Here is a 22,535-nt window from a genome sequence, read left to right on the forward strand (position 1 = left end):
CCTTCTGCCCACAGCCCTCTGATTGGCCTCTAGTAGTCACATGACCGGAAAGGGCTGAGAGGGAGGCTGGGAGAGTCGCTTCTGCCCACAGGCCTCTGATTGGCCTCTAATAGTCACAGGACCACCTGAAGCTGAAAGGGGGTCTGGGAGGCATAGTCTCCCCGTGGGTGGCCCTGTGCCTGGCTGAAACAGCATGAACTTGGAACAAGGAAAGGAAGAATTTGGGAGGACAGTCAGCAGGAGGTCCTTGAGGGATAGCGGAATTAATTCATCAATGGGAGTGGGTTTTCCTTAGGCTACTTCTCCTAAGCACCAGCTCCAATCTTTACAGACCCGCTTCCTGTGCTTCTGTGGCCCAGACGAGAAGAGTGCTGTTTCCGGCCTCGTGCCCGCGTCTGCCCTGTTTTGGGGCGAACCCCTTCATCTTAGGACATGCAGCCGCCACCAGCCCCCCTCACTCCCCACCTCCCCCATCCTGCACGGTTAGTTCTGATCCGTCCTGGCTGGTTGTCAGTCTGTGCACGTACCCTGAAGTCTGTGGACTCTCTCTGTTTCCTGGTTTCCCTGAAAATGGGGTTTATGGGGTTTTTAAGTTCTCCTTGTTCTTTATGTATGATTTCCAGGAGGAGACATAGAAAAAACGGTCTATGCGGCCATGTTCATTCTGAAAGGCAATGGACTAGTTTAACGAGTCACTTTATTCTGGTTAGGAATCAAGGACAACCTCTCGGGAGACGGTGGTAAAAGGAATTTATCTGTGGGGCGAAGAGACTGCAGCAAGTAGCAATTTAGGCTGGCGGCAGAAAATCGGCTTGACTAACGACAACAGGATCCCACAAGGAGGGGAGAATGCATCTGAGTTAGGGCTGAAAGCGGAACAACCTTGGTAACATTGCTCTGGGCAAAATGTGAACTGGTTTTCCAGCACGGAAATTGGTCCAGGTGCACCTTTCCTAGGATCATAGGTAATGATCCTACAAAAAAAGAAAAAAAAAAAAGTCCAGGAAGGGAATGTGTAAGTGGCACTGAGTAAGTGCAGAGATCTCCGTGGGCCCTGGTGACCCGTGCTGGGCGCAGTGGCCATGGGTCCTAGACACGCAGAGAGCAGAGGTATGGGAGACTCCGTCGGGGCTGCAATGGCTCCTATCTGATGTCTCCAGCCCACTCCAGCTTGCAGCACAAAATTCTCTCTGCAGCATGCAGATTTGTCCTGTTTTCCTTCTGAAGCGGACTGCTGGTCTCAGGGCCAGAACTGTGAACACTTCCGTTCCCATGATGTAAACCTCCAACCAGGCTAACTGGAGACATTTTGCGACGCATTTCGATAAGGCAGCATGGCTTTCTTCCAGGAATGCTTCCATTCAGGACATGCTCAGTAAGCCAGGTGCCCTGCTGGATGCTGAGGACGGGGTGTTCCATTTTACAGGTAAATAACTTGAGACTCACAGGCCTCGAGTGTCTTGTTCAGAGTCACTAAGACATGAAAGTGGTCAAGTGGCTTGGGTGGATACTGCTAACTGCCTCCTTCTTCCTAGCCAACAGGAACTCGAGTTTAAGGCCTCAACGCACCCAGCCCCAAGTGATGACTTATGATTAAGACAATTGTGACAAAGCTGTTTCCCAATTCCTCAGTCCCTCCTGCCATTAGAGGGAGCCATGAGATCCAGTTCCGACCCATGAAACCCAATGAAAACACCGCTCCATGTGGCTCTGAAAAGCCTTTTGCTTTTTGGAAAAAAAAAAAAAGGGGAGGGAGGGGGGAATCGTGGCTCATATGACTTCTCACACTTCTTCTCATTGCCTTGTTAGCAGATGTGATATCTGGTGCTGCTGCAGCCATCTTGTGACCATGAGGAGATAAAAGGAAGGAAGATAGGAAGATAGGTAGGAAGGGAGAGAGAAAGGAAGGAAAGGGGAGAAAGAAGGAAAATCATGAGCCTCAGACTTAACACAACCTGGGGCCCTGGTGACATTATTAAAGCAGCTAAAGCAATGCCAGCAACTGCCTACTCCAGATCTCTGAGAGTAAAATAATCCTCTCTTTTAAAAACCCAGGTTGTTCACATTTTCTCTTAATCAAAGCCAAATGCACACCCAGTAAAGTAGCAGAGCAGAGCTGGACTGTCTTCAGAGCTGTCTGACCCCAAAGTCCTTGTGGATTCCACTCTGCTGTGGTAGCTGCTTGGCAAAAGACTCCCCAGCAGGTTCTCAGAATCCAATGGAACACAGCGAAAATGTCACACAGCAAGGGCAGGCTGAAGGAGCCACACGCGTGGTGCTGAGTCTCACCTTGCTGGGTGAGAGCCACCTAAGTCCTTCCTGCCCATGGCCTCACTCAGCCCCAAGTCCTCTGGATTGTGGCCAAGCCTGCCCCATGTCCGAGGTCTGAAGCGTGTGGGAGGGTGGGGCATGTAACTTTGACTGAGGTAGGGAATCCAGCAGGACCTACCGTACCCGGTGGCCGGCCTCGTCCTGGAGGAGTGTTTCCTGTCGCAGCTCCAGGAACCCCTGGGTGTGCCTCCTTGCTGTTCCTGCAGCACCAGGCATTACCAGGCCGTCTGAATTGACTAGGAAATCACTGTTTCTCTGTGCAGAAATAGTTTGTTTCTGTAAAAACAAATTACCCCAAAACTCAAGGGAGTAAACCAGAATTCATTTTATTTTGCTTGTGGTTTTGTGGGACAAAAAGGTGGGGACAGTTTGGCAAGGCAGTTCTCACTTGAGTCACTCATGCTGTTGCCACCAGATGGTGGCTGATGTTCAGTAGTCCGAGGACTGTGTGGGGACGGGCATCCAGGATGGAGTACCCAGAGGCCTCACTCCTCAGGCTGGCGGTCGATGGAGCTGGGGGCCGGAGCACCTGCAGGTGGCCTCTCCAGCATGGTGGTCTCAGAGCTGTTGTATTTCTAACATGGCACCTGGTTTCCTCCAGAAGCCTCCAGAGCAAGCGTCCAAAGAGTAAGGGCTTTTTCTGATCTGACCTTGGGAGTCACACAGCATCACTTCCAATTCATCCTGTTGGTCACAGACAACTCACTGAGGTCAGCCTCGCTCTGGCTGGAGGGACACAGAATCAAAGAATTCTAAGCAAATGTTTTTATAACCAAGCACAATCATCCGGAAGGAGATTCTGCTGGAGAACCACCTAGAAGGGAAATGTTCAGTTGGTCAACAGCACTGGGCTGAAGGCAGACATGCCCAGAAATTGTAGACCATGTTTCCAAGCAGCCATTGTCTCTTTTCTGATCAGAAAATAATACATGTTAATTGTGGAAGCTCTGGAAAGCAGCAAGTTAAAATCATGCTGCACATAATCTCACCCAAGAGAGAACCACTGGTAACATTCTGGTGTGTTTCCTTTCAGGTCTTTTATCCCCAAGATAATCTCAGACCACACTTAGTTCTGTGCAAGAAATGAAACAGGACAGGGGCTGGGACAGGCCTGGGGGACTGGGGAGTGTCTGTCTTAAATGTGCTTGTCAGGGTGGCCTCTTAGAGGGCGTGGTGTTTTCACTGAAACTAGAATGATAAAAAAAGCTCTGGGAAAAGAACAGCTGGTGCAAAGGCCCTGAGGCAGCAGAGGATCTGGTATGTCTGTGGACTGGAAGGGGGTCCAGTGAGCCTGGAGTGCACTGCATTTCAGGAACAGGCATAGAGTGGGGTAGATGTCATCAAAGGCCAGGCTACACAGGCCTTGTCTGCCTTGGTCAGGAGGGTGGATTTTATCCTAAGTGTGATGGTGAATTTTAAGCAGAGAACAGAAAGGATCCAAGTTAAAAACAGTTCCTCTGTGTGTTTTAGTTTGCTGGGGCCACCATAATAAAACACCACAAATGATGTGGCTTGAATAACCGAAGTGTACTGTCTCCCATTTCTGGAGGCCACAAGTCTGAGGTCAGGGTGTCTCTGGGGTGGGTTCCTTCTGAGGCTGAGAGGGAGGGTCTGCTCCAGGCCTCTCCCCCTCTGCTTCTGATGGGGTGCTGTCAATCTGTGGTGTTCCTTGGCTTGTAGGGGCATCACCCCGATCTCTGCCTTCATCTTCACGTGGCCTCTTCTTGTGTGATGTCTGGGTCCGAAGTTCTCCTTTCAATGAGGACATCGGTCATATTGGATTAGGACCTGCCCTGATGACCCCCTCTTCACTTGATCACTCGCAAAGACCCTATTTCCAAATAAGGTCACATCACAGGTAGTGGGGGTTAGGGCTTCAACATCTTTTGGGGGCAGGGGGGCTCAATTCAACCCATGAAACTGTTGTTGCGTGGGTAGATGAGTTTGGGAGCAAGACTGCAAGGCAGAAGTCTGACTTTGTTCCCTGAGCATTGTGCTCTGTTCCCCTGTGGTCGGAGGCCAGAGGCAGGCCCTAATCCAGTCTGACTAGTGTCCTTGTAAGAGGAGATCAGGACCCAGAAAAAGGTGACGTGAAGCCGCGGGGATAACACAGTCATCTCCACCTGTGCAGACCTCATCTGCCCATTCTTGTCCGCGGTTTTGGTCAACGGAGATGATAACTTAATTTTCATTCCACATAGTTCATTCCCAATGTCAGCATTTGGGGCAGTAGGCTCACCTACCGGCCCTAATTTTGTATCAGTGACCGTTACTGGAGAATATAGTTTGTGCCAGGCTAGAGGCTAGGGTGTCTTCAAGTGGGTAGGGCTGCAAGCCCAAGCGCCACACAGTGGGTCTGTGGAACCCTTCAGTTCTGGTAAGGTGGGGGCATCAGGCAACTCTTCACATTCTGAACTGGACAATAAATTAGTTGCTCCTGGAGAAAAGGTTTTTTTGTTGTTTTTTTTTAGTCATTTGCTTGAACTTTGCTTTTACTTTTGGTCACCTGGGGGCAGAACTATCTTTCCAAAAGATGAACCACATAAATTTCCCAGAAGATAGGCAAGAGAAATCCAGCAGATTTCTAGAAGGGAGGACTATTTTAAAATAAGGGGTTGAGAGTGCATCTCACTGGAAAGGGAAGGAGAATAAAGTCCTTTTTATCCCTACATTAACTCTGGATTCTGAAGTCTGAAAAAAAGTACCACCAAGGTCTCCCCATTTCTCCCAGATAAAGGACCCAGAGCCACGTGACTATTGATTACAGACCTTGGACAGACGGAGAGGGAGCTGAAAGTCAAAAGGAAGGGCCATCAAATAAGGAGAAATACATTTTCCTCTACTGAAATAAGCTCTGTATTTTAGCCCAGCACTCATTGGGAGATATAATTAACACTGGGCAGGAGGACAAGACAAATCACAGCAAACTGATTCAGCAGAAATCATATCGGAGCTGGTTATTGACCTCAGCAGGGGAGAGAAAAACCAATCATGGAGGCTCGTAGCTGCCAGTAAATGAAATGCACCCTCCATGCCCCCCCTCCCCCAACACAGCCCTCTACTTGGGATGAACAATTGTTAATCTGCACACAATAAAATAAGAACAGCACATAAACAATACTCAGTGTCTTAAAAATGAAACCATTAGTGTAACTGCATATGCTGCTCATCCTTTCCCTCCTGAAATGTATGAAAAATTCCTTCGCCAGGGCCAATTAGGATCTTCCACCCCTTGTGCAAGAAGGCTACTTATTATAGGTGACAACCCGATGCTAAAAAGATGCTTAGAAATAAAACCCAAGCGGTAATCTTTTGGCTGAATAAGACTCCCTGGCTTTGGCAGCCTCCTATGTTTGCTGAAAATCCTTTCCACAGAGGTTATGTCTCTGTTTACTATTTATTATTGTGCCTGTGTGGCTGGCTGGTGGCGGTGGTGGGGTGATGGACAGGAAACCCAGTCCACAACTTGGGTGTGCCAGAAATGTTTTATGTCTTCAGTGTTTTTAAATCAACTTAATTTTATCTCCACTTGGCTGTGGGAATACAAGAGGGTTTTTCTAGAAATTGAGTCTCATCTTTGGAGTTCCAGGTGGGGCAAAGACGGCTGAGAGCAGAGAAACCCCCTGCCAGCTCCCATGGACTCTTCAGATCCGAAACCCTCTTGCTGCCTGTGAACTAGGTTTGGGGTGGGATCCACATCTGTGGGACAGCATGTGGCCACTGTCTCTGAGGTCAGGGCACAATTTGGAGCGTCCCTGCCTGCCCTGTAGCCTCCACCCCACACACCCAGGACATGTTCCTTTTTTTCTTTTTTTATCTGAGAGAAACTCTCTGTCTCCATATTTCCCTCAAGAGCTCACTTGTCTCTTCAAACTCTATGTTCCCAGTGAGCTTAAGCTTTTGAAACTAAACCAGGTTGGGAAAGAAGTATCTGGCAAGCACTTCCTGACTCCCTTCCCGCACCAAATCTCCTGATGCTGATGGAATCAACAGGATCCATCGCAAGAACTCTGCATTTCAGTGAAGTGGGGACTGTTGCATCTCTGTTCTCTGACCTCTCCTTGTGTCTTACTAGGCCAGCTCTTAAAGAATTAATAAGGAGAGTCAATACGTGTGCATCTAATGATATGATCTAGTGTCTTTTAATTGATGTTTCTGGAGTTGGCATTGCCATCAACTTTCTTGTTAAAAATGGAAGTTAATATCTAAGACTGTGGGTTTGAGATAATCCCCGAGGGACCTCAGCAGTAGAGTCAGCAGGATCCTGGAGTATTCGGGTTATGAAACACCTTTAAAGAGTAAGCACGTCCCTGAGAGTCCTTTGTTTATTCATTCAGCCTAGTCTAGAAGCAGCTGGAAATTTCAATGAATACGAATAATTCTTTAAAATCAAGCAGAATTAGATAAAGATATGCCTGGGCATACAATTTGGATGAGGGTAATAAGCCATCCTTTGTAGATGAGGAAACGTGGCTACCCCACTAGCAGCAGTTGGTTTAAATATCTCTCCAGTAAAAATAATGGCTTTACGCTAATCTGTGTTTCTCTTTTACTTCTGGTTTCTAAAATCCACTTCAAGGTTCCAGTTCTGGATAAGATGGAGTAACACTTCACCTGTATTTTCCACTGTGTCTAATTATAAAACCTGGACAGAATGCATGGAACCGTTACAGGAGGACCGTCAGAAGAAAATAAGCCTGGGCAAATTGGGGAAGAGAACCAGGATTTAAAGGTCCTACAGTGGTGGTGAGTTTGCCATTCTTCCCTCCGGTGCCGCAGCCTGGATCAGATGTAGCTGGAAACCCACATGTGAGCTGTGGGGGCACAGGCAGAGAGTGCTCAGGGGAAGCTGCTAGCTCTGGCTCAAAGTCAAAAAAAGGGACTCCTAATCCCCAGAAAGCACAGCAGTGCCCTGGGCTTCCTTTTCTTTCTTTCTTTCTTTCTTCTTGTTTTCCCCATTGTCTCATATCCTGCCTCTCGGACAATCCCAGAGGTGGTGGCTGGTGAAGGGACCAGCAGGAGCCCAAACTCAGAGAGGGGAGCTTCCTTCTATGTTCAGTGGAACTATGACCCTCAAAAGGGCACCAACCCTGGAGACTTTTCTCTTCCTGTCCTTCCTCCACATGGGCCCACATGCAGTCCTGATTGCAGAGGTGGCCAGCAGGCTGCAGTGACTGGAGCCTTAACCTTTGGCCAGAGGACCATAAAGGGGGACCCCAGAGAAGTGGAATGCCTCAATACGCTTCAGGTTGAAAACATACCAAGTACACTTTCGAACAACAGTAGAATTCAATGAGTGATTGATGACAGGAGAAAACTTGGGAAACTCACAGAGACAGGGAATAAAAAGCACTTCTAAATAACGTAGGGCAAACGAAGAAATCACTAACAGAATCAAAAAGCATTTTAACATGAATGAGAAGAAAATGCAACATACCAGAACTTAAGGAATGCAGCTGAAGAGTGCTTAAGGGAAATTTATAGTAGTAAAAAACGAAGAAAGAAGAGGGATGATTCAAACCCATCCAGTCTTTCCACATTAACAAACAAGAAAAAGAAAAGCAAGCAAAATGCAAAGAAAGTAGAAAGAATGAAATAATAAAAAACAGAGCAGAAATATAATAAAATAGAATTCCTATGGATTCTTTTTCTCTCGGACAAACATTACAAATAGTCTTTCAGTTGTCTAATCAAAAAGGTCCTGGAGCACTGAACACTACAACAAAAACTTATGAGGTACTATATGCTGGCTAACTAAAAATAGTAAAAAAAAAGAAAAAAAAAAAAAAAAAGTCCTGGAGTACACGTCTTGTGATGAGCACCAGGTGTTATATGTAAGTGTTGAATCACTAAATTGTACACCTGAAACTAATATTACACTGTATGTTAACGAATTGGAATTTAAAAGTTAAAAAAAGAAATATGATAAAATAGAGAATAGAAAATCAATATAGAATACCAACAGAACAAAAACGGGTTCCTAAAAAGATCAACAAAATTGACAAACCTCATGTAGACTGCCCAAGAGAAAAAACCAGAAGAGTCAAATTACTAAAATCAAGACTGAAAGAGAAGGTGTGCTTAGTGACTTCACAAAAATAAGATTATAAGGGAATTCGTGAACAATTATAGAGATAACCAAGATAACAAATGAGAGAGACAAATTCCTAGAAATTTGCAAACCATTTCAGGAAAAAAATAGAAAATCTGAATAGATCTATAGCAAGCAAAAAGATTGAATTAGCAATAAAACTTCTCACGAAGAAAAGCCCACAACCAAATGGCTTCACTGGTCAATTCAGTCGAACATTGAGAGAAGAATTAACCCTAATGCCTAACAAACTCTTCCAAAAAATAAGAGGAAGAACATTTACTAATTCTGTGAGGCCAGAATTACCCTGATACTGAAACCAGACAAAGATATCACAAAAACAAAAATACTCCAACACTACACATTAATATCCCTTATGGATAGAGATGAAAAATCCTTAACAAAATCTTAGTAAATGAAGTCCAGCAACATATGAAAAAGATATACTATGACTAACTGGGATGGAAAGTGAGATTGGTTTAATATATGAAAACAAATCAATATAATAAAAATGAGAATAAAGGACATAAACCATATGATCATCTCAATGGACACAGGAAAAGCATTTGACAAAATCCAATCCTCTTTCATAATACAAACATTCAACAAACTAGGAATAGAAGGGAACTTCCTCAACCTGATAGAGCATCTACGAAAAACCTGTACTTATGACAGTTATTGGTGAAAAATTGAAGGATTTCCCACTAGGATCAGTAAAAAGACCATTATGCTTGCTTGTACCACTTTTGTCCATGTTGTGCTGGAAGCTTCAGCCAGGGTAGTTAAGGAGCAAAAAGATACAAAAACATCCAGGTTTGAAAGGAAGAAGTAAAACCATCTCTATTTGCAGAGAGATGATTTTGTATTTAGAAAATTTCAAAAAGTACAATTAAAAAAAACCTATTAGGACAAATGATGAGGTTAGCAAGGTTTCAGGATGAAAGACCCACACGCAGAAATCACTTGTATTTCTCGACACTAGCAATGAACAATCCTAAAATAAAGAAAACAATTCCTTTTATAAGAGCATCAGAAGAGTAAAATAATTAGGAGTATATTTAATAAAGGAAGTTCAAAACTCATACACATTAAACTATGAAACATTGTTGAAAAAAAGGTCAAAAGATCTAAAGAAATGGAAAGACATTCCATATTCAGGGATTAGAAGACTCATTGCCTACATATTCAATGCAATCCCTAACAAAATCCCAGCTACCCTTTTCCCCCCCGGAAATTGACATACTCATCCTAAAATGCACATGGACATGCAAGGGACCCAGAAGAGCAAAACACTCTTGAAAAAGAGTAAAAGTGAGTACTAACATTTTCTCATTTGAAAACTTACGACAAACTACAGTAATCAAGATAAAGTTGTACTGGCATAAGGACTGACATTTGGATCAAGGGAACGGAACCGAGGGTCCAGAAATAAAGCCTTATATTTATGGCTGACTGATTTAGAAAAGGCTGCCAAGACAATTCAGTGGGAAACAACAGTCTTTTCAGTAAATGATGCTGAAACAAGTAAATAGCCACAGGCAAAGGAACAAAGTGGACCCCTTCCTCACTTGATCCACAGGTATTAATTCAAAGGGATTATAAACCTAAGTGTGAGAGCTAAAACCACAACTAGAAGAAAATACAGGCACAAATCTTCATGACTTTGGATTAGCCAAGGGTTCCTCAGATATGACACCAAAACACAAGCCAGAAAAAAAGAGATAAACCTGACTTTATCAAAATTAAAAACTTTGGAGCTTTAAATGAAAACATCAAGAAAGGGATAAGACAACCCACAGACCGGGACAAAATGTTTGCAGATTTATATCTGATAAGGAACACACAACCTCTTACAACTCAGTAATAATTGATTTTTAAAAAATAACCCAATTTGAAAAATGTGGGCAAAGGATCTGAGCAGATAGTTCTCTATAGAAGATATATAAATGGCCAAAAAGCACACGAAAAGATGTCTGACATCATAACCATTAGGGAAATGGGAATCAAAACTTCAACGAGCAACCACGTCCCACCCTCCAAGATAGCTGCAGTCACCAAGACAGAGAACACAGAGCATTGGCAAAGACGGGGAGGAATTGGAACCCTCATGCAGTGCTGCTAGAAACGTGGGATGGATCAGCCACTTTGGCAAGCACTTTGGCAGTTCCTCAAAACGCTAGACACAGAGTTATCATCTAGCCCAGAAGTTCTGCTCCTGGGTTTCTACCCAACAGAAATGAAAACACAGGAACTCTGTACATAAATGTGCATGGCAGCATCACTGGTCATCCCTCCAAAGTGGAAGCAAGCCAAGTGTCCATCTACTGACGAAATTGTCGTCTGTGCTCTACCCATGCAGTGGAATCCTTTTCAACGATAATGTACAACAAATTACTGAAACATGCTACCATGAACTTTGAAAGTACGTGAAATGAAAGAAACAGTCACAAAATACCACCTATTGTATGATGCCCTCTGTCTCGAGTGCCCAGAAGGTGGGTCTGTAGAGAGAAAGTAAATTAGTGTTTACTTGGGCAGGAGGGTGGAGGTGATGTGGGGGGGTGAATCCCAAGGTACACGGTCTCCACTGGCGGTGATGAAACTGTTCTAAAATTCGATTTGGGATGGTTGCAAAACCAAATATACTAAAACCCATTGAATTTTACCCTTTAACTGGTGAATTGTACAGCATATGAATTCTCTCTCTCTCTCCATTGGCATACATATATATTTAAAGAACCAGCAAATGATTCTGGCTGATTCTTAGGGCCACTTTACCACTGACATCAGAGTTTGTGAGTGTTAAAATATCACAATATTCTGAGCTAAGGTCTTACCTGTCGGCTTCTATTTTGGCAGGTGCAGTGGCACTGGGCTTTGGGCCTATTCATCACAATGGATGGCCCTATTCATCCACCAATCTGGGCGAGAGCCAGCAGGTCTACGACGCGTGTTGTCAAGCCCCAAGCAACCCCAAGCCCCATCTCTCGGGAGGACCATGGGATAGGCCGCCTGTAGCAAGGCAGAGGTCACATCTTAGGGCTGTCCTGGTGCACAACTCCAGGGGGCGCTGGTGACTTTGTCATCTGTGGAGGGGGTGACCTCTTGCATGAACAGTTGCACCTGGACCACTGCAGGGAATAGAAGCTCACAACCTGTGTTCTTACATCCTCTCCGTGAATTCTCGAAGCCAACAATTGCCATGGGGGGATGTTTATTTCTCCCTCGATATTCCTGTGGCCGTTTGGCAGTGAAGCAAGACAAGACCGGCTACGATCCTGACGCTTGGGAAACCTCCCTGAGTTTATGACTCCCGCAGCCTCAGGTTGCTGCCACCCTGCAGTGCTTGTGGTCCCTTCAGGAAGAAGAACAGAGAGCAGGAGACGTGCTGAATACATTTCCTGTTGCGGGAGCTCCGGTCCCTTTGAGGCGTCTCCTGCCAAGGTCTTCGGGGCTGGACAGTCGATGGACACATCAGATAGAAGACAGCGTGTGGGGGGGGGGGGGCGGCGGCTGAGGCTCATCTCCAGTGCCTGCTGCCCTTCAGGTGGCCAGTCTGCAAAGTGTCACATGTCGCACGGGGCTCCTCTCGGGGGGGGGGGGACATGTGCAAAGCAGAGCAGGGAACCCCCACTTCAGCACCAAGATTTATGTCAGCTCGGGTCTGAGGTCCTGATCTTTGGGGGTCGGGAACAAATATCTGGAGTCCTAGGAAAACGCCACCCTACAGGAAGCCACGCGGGGGATTACTGGGGGTGCCCCGGGGGAGGGAGGAGATGTATCTTATCAACCATCTCTTCATAGGTTCGCTTTTATGCACCCCCCTCCCTTGGGTGGGTCTAGCGAATGACCCCGACTTGTCGCCGATCAGGCGAGCCCTACAGTGGCGCACTGTTTGATGCTTCCCCAAATATCCAGACTTTGAAACCATAGTTTTAGGACCATGACTGTACATCTGCGTGAAAAGAAGAGAATCGGGAGTAGGTGGTGGGATAAACTGGACCGAGTGACTGGACTCCTCATGCAGCTGGTTAATATGAAATTACATTATTTTGTTTGGCTCAAACATGATCCTAAATCTTCTTTATTATCCATGCCCCCCGCCGCTCTCCAGGAATGTTGTAGTTACACTCGTCAACAGCTTCTGACACAGCCTGGCTATCCGGGCTGAGAAGGTTTTCAGATTTCAGGGTGACATTTTACGTATTTTCCCTCGCTAGGGACTTGGGTCTGTGCATCATTAAGGACTTTTCATCATGCACAAAAATAATCCAGGACGGCGCGCATATTCAAACGTGGAGTGGGAGTGTGTTCCGTTGAAGGCCTGTGGCCTTGAAGGTCTGGCACCTGCTCCTGGTGTCCACGGGGCCCTAGTGGGCTCTGGGGTGCTTCTCTGGTTTCTGACCAAACACCTACCATGAGCCAGGAGCCACAAGCTTTCCTGACAGGAGGGATGGTGATTATCGACGGGGAATCAAACGAGAAAGAGAACCCACTGAAATGTTCTGTTGTTGGTGTTGGTTAGTTTCTGGTCCGCACGGCTGCCCAGGACTGGACGTGAACCCCGACCTCCTTCCTTAGAGACCAAGAGCCTGTTTCCAGTCCCAACACCTGACTGTTCTGCTTCTGCTTAGGCTGGATTTGTATTTGACCATCCTCACCGACTGGTGAAAATACGGGCAGCTCTCAGTGTTTCTTTCACCTGACATCTCTCTAGACCTTTAAAATCGAATTACGTGATGTTCTGATTAGAAAGTCAGTTCGTGTGGACGGCAGAAGATCGAGGAAATGCACAAACTCGTGGACAAAACAAAGACTGCTCCAAATCACCCCTCCCAAAAGCCAGCGTTCCCATCTTGGTGTGTTTGCCGGGCTCTCATTTTCCACCATCGCGCACGATTATCGAGGGCCTGCCGTGCATCAAGCGCTGCTCCATGCACTATTTTTTTTCCCTCTGTGCGTATTTGTCTCTGTATTTACTTATTTCAGATTCGGATCTTGCTTTCTGCCCTGTGATGTTTTATTGCTTGCGTTTCCCAAGGCCGTTCGGTAGCATTTTAACCGGTACCTAGAATTGTCAGACAACCTTATCATGGTTTATTTAATTTTTTTATTTAACTTTTTATTTAACTTTACTTATTTCTGCATATATAGATTTCTCATTTCTGGTTGTGAGGAACTCATATCTGTATCTAAACCTTTGTGTGGTTGTTGATTTGCTACTTGGGTATAAGTTGCTAAGTGAGATTCCTAGTCCAAGGTGTAAACACTGTAGTTGTTGTGAATGCTTCTGCCTCAGTGTGGCTCCAGAAATCCTGTGGGGCTTTCTATTCTGTGAGCAGTTGAATGAAAATGTCCATGTCATTGCACTTATACTCACATGGGGTGCTACCTTTTATAGAGCTTCGAAATTTCAATTTTTAAAAACAATTTATTTATTTGAGAGAGTGTGAGCATGAGCAGGGGGCAAGGGTAGAGGGAGAGAATCTCAAGTAGACTCCACGCTGAGCACAGAGCCCGACGCGGGGCTCAATCTCACAACCCTGAGATCGTGACCTGAGCTGAAATCAAGAGTTGGGTGCCCAACTGACTGAGCCACCCAGGTGCCCCGAGATTTCATTTTTTAATACTTCATTTTCCATTGTTTTATATTTTTAATGAGTCCATCAAATATTTTACATGTTTGGTAGTTATTTTTCTAGTTTTAGAACTGGCTTTGAAGCCATGGTTTTACATGCACACTGCAAATGTTTCTTCCCACTTTGTCTTTCCACTTTTAATTTTGTTCGTGGGTTTCCCCCCTCTAATTTCAGTATGTTGGTATAATTCCATTCATCTCTGGTGCCATTTGTTTTGTGTTGTTACGCCTGAAAAGTCCTTTGTACCTTGAGACTCCCTGTATTTCTTTCTAGATGTTGGCTTGGTTTTTATATTGAACTCTTTAGATCATCCATCATTTATTTGGTAAATGATACAAGGAAGGAAACGGACCACTTCATTCATCCATGACCTATCTTGCTATCTTTCATGAGTGGTGGGCTGTGTAAGATGTGCTGGCAGATAGGGGAGTAATGATGTAGGATCCGGGGCCATGCCGCTGGGTTTCATGCCCCTCAACCTCTCTGTGTGATCCTTAAAATGCAGAGAATGGTGGGCTTGTTTGAAGCATTAAATTACTATTTTCAAATAGTTCTACTTTGAGATGTAATTCACATACCTGTGAATTCACGGATTCAAAATGTATAATTCAATGGTTTTTATTTTTTTAATGTATTTTTTAAAAACAATTTACTTATTTATTTGAGAGAGAAAGAGAGAGAGCAGGAGCGGGAGGGACAGAGGGAGAGAGAATCCCAAGCAGACTTCCCACTGAGCGCAGAGCCTGACATGGGGCTCTACCTCATGACCCCGAGATCATGACCTGAGCTGAAATCAAGATTTGGCTGCTCAAGTGACTGAGCCAACCGGGTGCTCCCGTATCATTCAGTGGTTTTTAAATACACGCACATTGTTGCGCATCCAATACCATAATCAATTTTAGAACGTTTTTATTACCCAAAAAAGTCTATTCTGGATATTTCATATGGATGGAGTCACACAACAGGTGGTCTTTTGTGGTAAGTTTCTGCCACGTGGCATGTTTTCAAGGCCCCTGCACATGCCCATACTTGATTCTTGTTCGTGCCTGAATTCTGCTCAACTCCATGGGTATGCTGTATCTTATTTATCCATTCTCAAGCAGATGGACATTTGAGCCATTTCTACTTTTTGGGCTGTTATGAATCCTGCTGCTTGAATATTCCTCATGACTTTTTGCATCATCATATACTTTCAGGTCTCGTGGGCATATACCTAGGAGTGGAATTGCTGGGTCCTACGGTAAGTCCACATCTGACTGTTCGAGGAACAGCCAGCCCGCTTCCCAAAGTGGCTGTACCACTTTAGGTTCTTATCCCCTCCACCTCTTTGTCCGACTTCTTGATGACAGCCATCCTACCTGATGTGAAGTGTTACCTCCTTGTGGTTTTGATTTGCATTTCCCTGATGACTAATGAAGCATTTTTTCATGTGCTTATTGGCCATCTGTAGATCTCCCTTGGGAAAAAAAATATAGAATATATAGCCATAGCCTTTGCCCATTTTAAATTGGGTCATTTGCTTATTATTGAGTTGTAATAGTTCTTTGTATGTTCTAGATATTGTCCCTTATCAGATCTAGCTTTATATCCAAGCGCACACCCAGCCCAATATAGGACTAGCAAATTTTCCCCCTCCCATTCTGTGGATTTTCTTTTCAATTTCTTCATGATGTCCTTTGAATCACAAAAGTTTTTAATTTTGATAACACCTTAGGGTATCTATTTGTTCTTTTGTTGTTTACTGCTTTGGTGTCATAGCTAAGAATCCATCCTAATACAAAGTCATGAAAATGTACAACTATGTTTTATTCTAAGAGTGTTATACTTTGAGCTCTTGCATTTAGGTGTCTGATCCGTTTGGGTTGGTTTTTGTGATTGGTGGGATGTAAGGGTCCAATATTCTCAGCACCATTTGTTGAAGAGACTATTCTGGCACCCTTGTCAAAAATCAACTGCCCATAGATGTAGGAGTTTATTTCTGGTCTCTCAGTCCTACTGCACTGATCCTGATGTCTACGCTATGCTGGCACCAAGCTCTCCTGATTATCCCGGCTTTGTCGTAGGTTTTTCAATCAGGACCAGTAAGTTCTCCAGTTTTGCTCTTTTTCAGGACTGTTTTTGCAATTCTGTGTGCCTTGAATTCCCACATGTGTTTTAAGATCATCTTGTCAATTTCTTCAAAGACAGGGATTCAGGAGGAATTTCGACAGGGATTGGGCTGAGTCTATAAATCACTCTGAGGAGAACTGCTACCTTAAAAATATTAAGTCTTTTGTTCCATTAATATGGGATATCTTTCTATTTATTTACATCTTTAATCTCTTTCAGCAATGGTTTGTAGTATAAAGTGTAAATGGTTTTCATTTTTATTACGTTTATTCTGATGTTTTTAATTCTTTTTTGGTGCTATTGTAAATGGGATTGTTTTCTTTATTTTTGGGTTGTTCATTGCTCATGTATAGAATTTTAACTGAATTTTTTGATTGATTGGTCTTGTATCTTGCAAACCTGCTGCTAAATTAGTTAATATTTTACCTGGCAAGGGTCTGGTCCATAGTGTAATGTAAGTGCTTCAAATAATGAAATAAAATAATATAGTGAAATGAAATGAGACTCTTACATGACACAGGAGAATGGTCCGCACAATTTTTTTTGGCATGGGGTATTCTAAATGTTCTTAACCTTGGTTGTTCATCAATACCTAAGAAGTCGTTTGTTTCATCAAAATATTCAAATGTATTAGTTGGGTAATGAATAATTATTAATAATAAATCCAGTTATTCCAACAGATCTCGGGAAGGTGACAGAATGTGGAGAAAGAGCACACCCATTCCCTCACCTTATGTATAAGAGCCAACAGACATTATTTTATTCTTCCTAAAATATAATGGTTCCATTTTTTTTAAATCAGCGAGAACCACTAAGGGATAATTAAGAACATTCTTTTTTTGTTGTTGTTTAAATCTGAGTATAGTTGGAACTAAGGGAGCGTCACTAAGTTCAGGTGGAGTGGAGTCGGTGGTGGCACAGTGCGGCTCCCGGTCTGGGCTCGTGCTCAGGCCTCCGGCCCGTCTCAACGCCGCGCCCCACTCCCATCATCTTCCCCCCACCCCACCATGGCCCAACATTCTCTCGACGCGTACCTTTTTGTTCACGTTTTTGCAAAATGCATATTGTTGCTTTGTGTGGCTGGGTTTTTAATTTCTGTGATTGTTCTGTGCCCTATTACGTTTTCTTTTTTTACGTTTTTCACTGGGCACCACGAACGTAACGCAGATCCACCCGTGTTTGTGTTTATACATCTACCCCGCCAACTCCTCATGGCTGTGTTGCACCAGACTATGTGCTCCACTGTTTTACCCGTCCACCTGCCCCTGGTGGTGGCTCAGGTGGCTTCCACCTCCCGGGCATCACCAATAACCCTGCAGCACCCTCCCGTACATGCCCTGCGGACTGAGAGAGAAGCGCTCTGGGACATATTTCCCCATGCAGGCAGGACCCCTATTTCACGGTGGTGATCAGGGCCAGGGCTCCCAGACTGGCTGCTTCACTCTGTACAGCCACCACGCATTCTCACGGGCTCCTCTGTCCCCCCCATCCCACCCATAGGAAATGAAATGATGTAATCCACTAAAATCCCCTATCGAATGGATCTATGGACCCCTCGGTGTGTTGGTAAAAAAATGTAACTGCCCAATAAGAGGTCTGGCCCTTGCCCCTGGCTCTGGGGGGTGATCTCAAAGCCCTTGGAATGTCATGCCTGACAGAAGTGTGTTTGTTTCCCCAGAAGCTTTGGGTCACACCAAATAGTAGATATGAATGAGGGTGGGGGCTGTGGGTCTTGCAACATCAGCTCAACCTCCAGGGGGCTAGGAGTCCGTCAAGCTTACATGGTGGCGCCCCGTGAAATCCCTGGCTCAGAGGAGCTTCCCTGGCTGGCCATGCTCTGTGCCAGAAGCTCCACGCTTGGAAACTTACCAGACCCTGCCCTGGGCTGATTTCCACCTGTATCCTTTCACTGCACGAAACAATTACCATCAGCAGAACAGCCTTCTACGAGTTCTCTGAGTCTTTCGGCAGATTGCTGAACCTAAGGGTGGTTTTGGGGGGCCCCTTAACTTACAATTAGTATCAAAAGTGAGGGCGGCCTGACGGACCGTTCCCTGAGAATACATTCTCAAACCAGTCCTGCTTCTTGATGACACAACCCCAAGCCCACGGGGACTTTGGCATCAAACCTGACTCAAAGTAGAGAGTGCCGTGTCTCTGCGGTCTCTCAGCAAGGCTCCAGGGGAATGACCTGGGATGACTTCGGCAAGAGGCACGCACACCTCACCCAGCACAGTGCTGCAGGGAGGGGCGCGTGGGGCTGCAGGCGTTCCCCATCACCTGTGCTGAGCCGAGGTCCAGGCAGGGAGACGGTGAGGACCATGGAGAATGGAACGTCTCTGTTCTTGGACACTCATACAAATCCAGATGACTGAAGGTCATTGAGCGCACTGGTCACTGCTCTCCCCATACCTGGCATCTCCTGGGTGCCCCATCAGCATATGATTAAGTCACAGCTTTATAGGGCACCTGCAGTGTGTAAGGAATTGCTTCAGGTTTCATGGGTTGAGTTGTGTCCCACCCCACCCGACTCGTCTGGTGAAGTCTTAACCTCCAGTGCCTCACAGCGTGCTTGTGTTTGGAAATAGGGTTGCTCAGATACAGTTCAGTAGTTAAGATGAGGCCATACTGGAATCAGGTGGATCCCCCATCCGGTGTAATTGGGGTCCTTATATGTAGACTGCCACGCGAAGAGACACACTCTGGAGAAAGTCACGGGAGGGTTGGAGTGATGTCACCACGAGCCAAGGAGCCACCGAGATTGGCCCCCAGTGGCCTGCAGGGGAACGTGACTCTGCCAACACCTCGGTCTCAGATGTCTGGCCTCCAGACTGCGAGACAGTATTTCCGATGGTCAGGCCACTGGGCGGGTGGCACGTGGTTACGGCAGCCCCAGCAAGCTCATGCGGAATGGAGATGGGTGGGGGGCACGGCAGGCGAGGTGTGCACTCCTACAGGGCCGCCAGCAACTGGCACTAGGCAGACCTGGAAGGATGGCGGTGCATGGCAGGCGGGGAGGAGGGAAAGACCAGCAGGGGCTGAGAAGCCACGGTGGCGGGTGCGGGCACATCGGCAGAAGAAGGACATGTCCTGGCCACAGAGCCCGAGGAGGTGGGCGGTGAGTCCAGCAGCTGGGCTTGCAGCGGCCACCTATGTGGCCACACGGCCGCTCTGACTGGGGACGGGCTCCGCCGCAAGCGAGGGGCCCGCCTGGACTGTGACATTCTCGCTCCAGGCTGAGTACGGAATTAATTCCCGCTGTGCCTGACCTGTTGTGCAGGGCGATTTAGTAACATAGGTTCCAGGTGATTCCCTGGTTGTGACCATGAGGATTTATGCAAAAAAGGACGCCGACTTAATATCCTGCTTTGAGGCTGTGCCTGTTCCGGATCCAGCCCACACGGGAGGCTGCTAAATCTTCCTCGGTCCGCCGCCAGCCCGGGCTTCGGATGCCTCCGCGCCTGCCTCATTTGTTAGGCTGTGACCCCACAGTGAAGCCGGAATAGGGCCTGCTCATAACCACAGCTGGAAAATTAAATTTTATTTTCAACACATCTTTACCCTTCTTGCTGCTGATTTGTCTGGCTCCAAGCCAGTCTCCCTATGGCTTTGGTTTTAATACGTGGCCATAAACCCCTCAGTGTTACAGCCACTAAAAGCTGGTCCCTGTGTCACTTTCCTCAACACAGTTAATTAAATGCCCAGCCTAGTGTGCACATGGAGGTTGTAAAACTCCTTGGCTGGAGAGAGTGGGTTGGACGCGTCCAGGCGGATATTCGGATTATCTTTTTACAATGGGGTCAACCCAGAATGGGTGGAGGGCATCTGGGATTGGATGAGAAGCAACACCGCTAAGGTTCTTTCAGAAATTCCACGATGCTCCCACCTTTAGAGATTTACCCAAGGGAGATGAAGACACAGTCTGTGAGAGGCCTTCCCAAGAAAGATGATAGCACTATTACTGGTTTTAGCCCCAACTGCAACAAGGGAGTGGATAAGCAGACTGTGGTACATCCAGGCCATGGACTATTGCTCAGTAATAAAAAGGAACAAACCACAGGAAAAGTACACACCGGATGGTTCCATTGTATGACACTCGGCAATTTCTGGGGTGATGGAAATATTCCATGTCTTGCTGGTGTGGCGATCACATTGGTGTACGTGTTTATCAAACTGCAGGATTTATCACGTGTGCACTTATGACCTGGGCATCTCACCACATGTAAATGTTACCTCATAATAAAACAAAGCTCCAAGATGATACAACCCTGAGGGTTACCGGAAAGCGGAGCACTCAGGTCACCTACCTGTCAGGACAGAACTCCTGGGGGGCTCCGGCCAGGGCGTGGATGGTGACGCAGACTGCAGATGGGGATCACGACCAGCATGCCCTCGGGAGTTTTCCTCCAGACCCTTCCAGACGTGCCCCTGGGGGTGGAGCCTGAGGGATTCATTGCCACCATGTCCAGATACTGCATCTGGAGGAGGACCTCGTGCGTGGGACCCGCCTGCCGGAGAGAAAAAGCCACTTGTGAAGTGGCTACTGAGTGAGCCCGGTGTCTGACGCTAACAAGGAACTCTTTCTGAGCTCTACGAGGGCCTGTCTGCCTGCTCAGAAACGGCTCAGTAACTATTCGTGGAGCAGGTGCCGTGAGCTGTGGGTGAGCTTGGGGGGAGCACCACCCTGTACCTCATCGGATGTCTTTACCTGCTTGTGTGAGTCTCTCCCACTGGATTAGGGGTGGTTTGGGCCGGAGATGGTGGTGTACTGATTGCTTTTAGGGTTGGTGTCACCTTTCCTTTATCGGAATAGCCGGTGTCCCTATATGTATGGATATCACCCCCCACCTCTGTGGGATGGCTAACTCAAACTTCTTCGTGCCCAACAAACTGTTCTCCCCACTCCCATTTCTGTCAGCGGCCCAGCCACGCTCCCGCTGCCTCAGGCACAAAACCTAGACGGTTTCCTTGATTCTTCCTTTTGAAACACACCCTGTCCGACCCATTAGCAATCTCCTGAGTCCCACTTCCCAAATCTCTCTCTCGAATCCAATCGGTTTCTCGACGTCCAATGCTGTCTTCTTTCCCACCTGGACCCTGGCCTCCTCACTGGCCTCCCTGGCTCCGTTTTTGCCCCCCTGCATCTATCCCATCGCATCACCTGGCAAAGGCTCGTGGGATTTTATGAGCTGGGAGACAAGCGCTCCTAAAAGTCAAGCCCCTCAAAATACAAACCAAAACCATAATGACATACCACTTCATGCCCATGAGGATGGCTGTTATAAAAAAAATCAGGAGCGCCTGGGTGGCTCAGTTGGTTAAGCGTCTGCCTTTGGCTGAGGTCATGATCCTGGGGTCCTCGGATCGAGCCCTGTGTTGGGCTCCCTGCTCAGCGGGGAGTCTGCTTCTCCCTCTGCCTCCCCCTGCTTGTGCTCTCTCTCTCTCTCTCTCAAATAAATAAATAACATCTTAAAAAAAAAGCCCAAACCAAACACACAGACAACCCAGGCAGTAAGTGTTGGCAAAGATGTGGAGAAATTTGAACACTCGTGCACCACTGGCAGGAATATAAAGTGATATGGCCGCTATGAAAAACATTTAAAACAAGACCACGGAACCCAGCAGTTCCACAAAGAACTGAAAGCAGGGGTCTTATTTGCTCACCCATGTTCACAGCGGCATCACTCACAATCGTGAAAAAGGCTGGAAGCACCCCAAGTGTTCACTGATGGATGAACAGATAAATACATTACACAGACACTGGAATATTGCTCAGCCTTAAGGAGGAAGGAGTTCTGACACCTGCCACCGCGTGGATGAACCTTGAGGACATGATGCTGAGTAGAATAAGGTAGCCATGGAAGATAATCCTGGCTGTGGCCACGTCTGTGAGGTCCCAGAGGAATAAGATTCACAGACAGAGGGCAGGATGGCAAGGCCCCCGGGCTGGGGAGGGGAATGGCTAGTGAGTGTTTAACGGGTCCGAGTTTCAGTTTTACGAGATGAAAAGCTGTAGAGGTGGACGGTGGTGGTGGTTGCACAACAGTGAATGCACTCAATGCCCCTAAACGGGACATGGGAAAAGGTTAAAACAGTAAATTTTATGTTGTGTGTATTTCACCCCAATTTATTTTTTTTTCACCCCAATTCAAAGAACGAGCCAACTCTCAATCCGGGAGACGGGGCCCTGGGCGCCCCTGGGGCGCTACCTTCGGGGGGTTGGTTGGCCGTGCTGGATTCCTGGCTGGCCTGGGCAGCATCAGTCCGAGCCGGAGAGGGGAGAAGTGGGGAAGGCAAAGCCGAGAGCTCACTGCTCGAACGGGGGGGGGAGGAGGCTGCCCCCGTGCTTCCCAGCCTCCCGCCTG

General features: G+C 46.6%; 1 long non-coding RNA gene across 1 annotated transcript in view; it reads right to left on the reverse strand.

The window, feature by feature from the left end:
- Positions 1-2,755: 2,755 nt before the first annotated feature.
- The window catches only part of LOC141371387 (uncharacterized), a 45,485-nt gene continuing 25,705 nt past the window's right edge, over positions 2,756-22,535 (reverse strand). Inside the window, exons 2-3 of the long non-coding RNA XR_012376321.1 lie at positions 20,478-20,678; positions 2,756-3,057 (exon numbers count right to left, since the gene is read on the reverse strand). This is a non-coding gene — a long non-coding RNA (uncharacterized lncRNA). The remainder of the gene's footprint in view (positions 3,058-20,477; positions 20,679-22,535) is intronic.

This window comes from Callorhinus ursinus, unplaced genomic scaffold, assembly GCF_003265705.2.
Source record: "Callorhinus ursinus isolate GAN/ISIS: 27379988/994484 unplaced genomic scaffold, GSC_fseal_2.0 scaffold70, whole genome shotgun sequence".
NCBI lineage: Eukaryota > Metazoa > Chordata > Mammalia > Carnivora > Otariidae > Callorhinus > Callorhinus ursinus.